General features: G+C 45.5%; 1 protein-coding gene across 6 annotated transcripts in view; it reads right to left on the bottom strand.

Annotated features, from left to right (window-relative positions):
- Positions 1-4487, bottom strand: part of CEP250 (centrosomal protein 250) — a 51143-nt gene extending 46656 nt beyond the window's left edge. For 2 of the 6 annotated variants that reach the window (XM_027770149.1, XM_006144051.3), the window contains exon 1: positions 4431-4487. The gene's annotated coding sequence lies outside the window, so the exon portion shown is untranslated. Of the gene's footprint in view, positions 1-4425 lie in introns of all 6 variants that reach the window. The other 4 variants (XM_027770152.1, XM_027770151.1, XM_027770150.1 and 1 more) reach the window with 3 other exon arrangements.
- Between the last annotated feature and the right edge of the window lie 6 nt (positions 4488-4493).

Raw genomic sequence — 4493 nt, 5'->3', positions numbered from 1 at the left:
TCTGAGGGCACATTTTATTTCCTGAGCAAACTCTATATGTTTGTCTGCAAAAACAAGTTCTCTCTTTTTTAATTGTCAGGGTGTTCTTGCACTTGCCAGAGTGCATGGGGGGGGGGGGTTAAATCATCTCCCAGTGGGATGTTGTCAGGCTGCAATCCTTTTCCTTCTGTTTCTCCATCCCCTCAGGAACTGGGGGCATGCACATACACACTCCCTATATATTTTTCAAGCCATTGGGGGTTGGGACTAAATTCGAACCATGGTTGGCCACTTGGGATCTGGATCCCTAGGCAAAGGGTTTAACTGCTATGCTACAGGTCTGGCCATGCAGAGACAATTTGTGTTTCTTATTCCAGAAGGAAAAATGAGCAGGTAGCTCCTTATACAGCTTCCCTAAGTGCAGCCTCTCCCTCTGTCCTCCTCCAACCACTCTAGCCTTTCCCAGTCTCCTTTGTGGGTTCCTTCTCTTCTCCCAACGTTTTAAGATTAGAGGCCCAAGGGGTCAGACTTCAGGACTCTTTTCCATCTATATTTATTTCCTAGATAACCTCACCCAGTTTCATGGCTTAAAATAGCACCTATACACTGATGACTCCCAAGGTTACATCTCCTGCCCTGTACCTCCCACTGGAATGTCACAATCTCCACAACTACCAAATCCAAGTATCTATTTAACTTCTCTATGGAGATGTCCAACAGACATCTCAACAATAACTTGTCCAAAAGTGAACTTCTATTCCTCCAATCTTCCCTACTTCAGTAAGTGGCAATTCGATTTTTCTGGTTACTCAAGCCAAAAACTTCACAGTCATACACACTCCAGTCTCTCACACCTGTTTCCAACGCATCAGCAAATCCTATTGGCCCTACCACATCTTATCACTTTCCCATTCCCCCCATCACCATCCAGACCCATGTTACTCTCTCTTGCCTTATGTGGTGGCTTTTAGGTATATTTACAAATTCTTTGATACCCTCAGAGGTGGGGTCTAATTCTCTCCCCTTCAGTGTGGGCTAAAACAAAGTTAAGAATAAAGCAGAATGACTTCTAAGACAAGGTCCTAAAAGACAGTATGGCTCCTCACTTGTCCACTCTCTCTCTCTGTGATCAATTTCTTTCAAGGAAGCCACCTGCCATGTCCTAAGGACACTCAAGCAACCCTGTGAAGAGGCCAAAAGGTAATGAACTGTGGCTTCCTGCCAACATCCTTGTGATCGAACCATCTTTTTCTTTTTTCTGGAGAGGTTTTGCGTGCACTCACCAGAAAGACAGAGAGAGACAAAAAGTGAGAAATCACCCCCCGGGGGGATGGCCACACCGCAATCCCTTCTCCTCCATTCTCCTCTTGGGATCTTGGGCATGCCTGGCATGAGTTTAAGCTGCCAGGTCTGGAACTCAAACTGCGGTCGACTACATGGGAGTCCAGCGACATAGCCATTACACTAACTGCTGGAACCTGATTGAGCTATCTTGAAAGCAGATTCTCCAGGTCCAGTTGAAGCCTTTAGGTCACTGCAGCCTCATGAGTGATCCTAAGCCAGAAACTCAGATAATCCACTCCCCAATTTATGATCCACAGCAAACATATAAGATAATAAATTACTGTTGTTTAAAGCTGCTAAATTTTGGGATAACTTCTTGCACAGCAATAGATAAGGAACACATCTGGATTACAAAACCTTCCTGGATGGTGGCAAAGCTTCTACTCCTACTTCCTAAATTTTATTTTTTAACAGAGTAGTCAGAGTAATCCTTATAAAACATAAGATGGATTACTCCACTCTGAACCCTCCAATACCTACTCAAAGTCCTTGTTACAGCTCAGAAGGTCCTAATTATTTGTTCCCAGCCCCCATTTGCTTTCATTTTACTTCCTACTCCCATCCCCTCTGCTCCCACCCCTCAAGTTACACAGCTCTCCTTGCTTAGAACACATGGAACCACACACTCAATGTCAAGGCCTCTTCCCCCAGTTTTCTTTACAATTTGCTCCCTCACTACCTTCGGGTCTCAGTTCCAATGTCACTTCCTTAGTAAGTTGTTCCCTAACTAACCAATATCACCCCCCTCCACACATGGTGGTACTCCTATTTATCTCACTGTGCTTTATCTGACTCTACTTATTATTTATAACTTGTAATACATCTATCCAGAATATAAATCACAGAAGTACTAAAACACTGTTTTATTGAATGCTGTATTCTCTCAGTTCCTAAAACAGTGCTTGGTATATAGCAAGTGCCTATTAGTTTTTTTTTCCTCACTAGAGCCCATGTAAGCTTGTCAGAGATAGAGAGACAGAAAGAAAGGGAGAGGAGGAAGTACCCCCCTGTGAGAAATGGTCATGCTGCTATCCGTTCTACCCTATTTCTAGTGTTAGGATTTGGGGAATGCATGCACATGGGCCCAGCATATTTTTCAAGCTGTCAGGGCTGGGATATGACCCTATGGTCAACCATGTGGGATATAGCTGCCTTAACCACCAGGTTATAAAGCTGGCCCTGATCCATTTCTTTCTTTCTTTCTTTTTTTTTTTTGGAGAGGTTTTTGCTATAGGGCGTGTGTGCTCGCCAGAAAGACAGAGAGAGAGACAGAGAGATAGAAAGTGAGAAATCACCCCCCAGGGGGGATGGCCACGTCACAGTCCCTTCTCCTCCATTCTCCTCTTGGGATCTTGGGCACGCAAGCCCATGCGCCCGCGTGAGTTTACGCCACCAGGTCCGGGACTCGAACCGCAGTCGACTACGTGGAAGTCCAGCAACATAGCCATTATGCTAACTGCTGGTCCCAAGTTAAATAAAATAATTATTTTAAAAAAGAAAAAAAAAAAAGGGGGAAGAGAAGGATAAGCACTCTCAACAGGGTCTCACACCACAATAGCATGTACAGGTCAACCAGGGAATGAAATCTGCAATCTTCCATCTAAATCCAGCTTTCGATGTGCCACCAAGCCAGCCCAAATATTTAACTAACTATAAGGGCATTAGGGAACATGATCCATGTTATCACCAATGGTCTGACAATTCTTTAACCATCTAAAAAGCCAAAAACAGACTATGTATGTTTTGCCCAGTACTTCACTTTCTCACAACCATCACTTGGAATTATCATTAAAACAAAAAAAAACACTTTGAGATAAGATTACTGTCATGTTACGAACAAATCTGAGGCTCAAAAAAAGGAAGTGATATATAATTGGTAAGTGGCTAAAACTGAGCCTCAGTCCAATTCCAAATTCTATACTCTTCCCCATTACATTAGATGCTCCCTAAAGCATAAACTATGACATCATAGCTCTGTAAGGGGGTACTGTCTCTCTCTCTCTCTCTTTCTTTCTTTCTTTCTTTCTCTAAGGGGGCAGTTTAAAGGATGTGAAAGGAGGACGTCTAGGTCTGCAGCTTTTTTGATGAAAAAAGAGCAAAGAAAAGTAGAATGACTGAAATAACAGAGGACAACCAGCAAACAACCAGGATTCTTGGTTTGGTCATAAACTCATTCTACAAATTTGGAAACGTCATTGCTAAGCCTTTTCAATAAAATGAGGAACATAATCCTGGCCTCCATAACTCGCGAAGCTAAAGATCAAGTCAACAGATGTTTACCAAACCCAAAAGCAATCTAGTTATCACTCGCCCTGGAGACAAGACAATTTCCTAGACCTACCTACTTATTAGTTGCCCAACTGCAGGCAAATTACTGATCTAGGAGTGCCTCAGTTTCTTCCTATGCAAAATGTGAAAATACAGAACACATTTTATAGAATTGCTGCGCACAATGGAATTGCTGTGTGCCTTTGTATGTTATGTATTTAGTAGCACCTTACAATGCGACTCCCAGTAAACATTAGTTATTATTATGTGCTAGACCCGGAGATACAGAGATGAAAAAGACATAACCTTTAAGGAACGCGCTCGTGATGTCAAAAAGGGGCGGGAAAAGTTAACTCGGTGCAATGAGTGCAAAAGCCGAGGATGGGGATTAGTTATGCCTGGAGAAGGCGGCTGGGAAAGGCGTCCGAGAAATGGTATTTGGGTTGCGTCCTCAAAAATGAGAGATCTAGAGTCGGGCGGGGATGGGACTGGGCTTTCGGGCAGATCCCACGCAAAGCTCCGGGGCGCAGGGCTGGATGGCCGGAGCGCAGAGCCTAGTTCGGACACCCCGGGGCTTGGCGGTGGCTGAATACGCGGATCGGGAAATCCTCTTTCCGCGCTGACTGAAGCCCAGAGCGGTCCGACAGCAGGAGGCTGAGGCAAACCAGCCAGGAGCCCTAGGATGGGTCGCAGCCTCTCGCTGGGCCTCGCAATCTTCCCGGGTAACGAGAGGCCGCTGCCCAAACCGGATCCCCCTAAGACGCTCTAGGCAGGCGGGTCTCCGGGCCTCGGACCGTTAACCCGGGCCCCTCCCGTTTGCTCCTGGAACCCCACCTCACCACGCACAGATCCCGCGGTTTCCCAGCGTCTTCCTCAGCGTTGCAGCGGCGGGGGCGGGCAGG

The sequence above is a fragment of the Tupaia chinensis genome, unplaced genomic scaffold (genome assembly GCF_000334495.1).
Source record: "Tupaia chinensis unplaced genomic scaffold, TupChi_1.0 Scaffold000115_1, whole genome shotgun sequence".
In the NCBI taxonomy this organism is placed as follows: Eukaryota; Metazoa; Chordata; class Mammalia; order Scandentia; family Tupaiidae; genus Tupaia; species Tupaia belangeri.
This window is presented reverse-complemented; position numbering and strand designations above follow the sequence as displayed.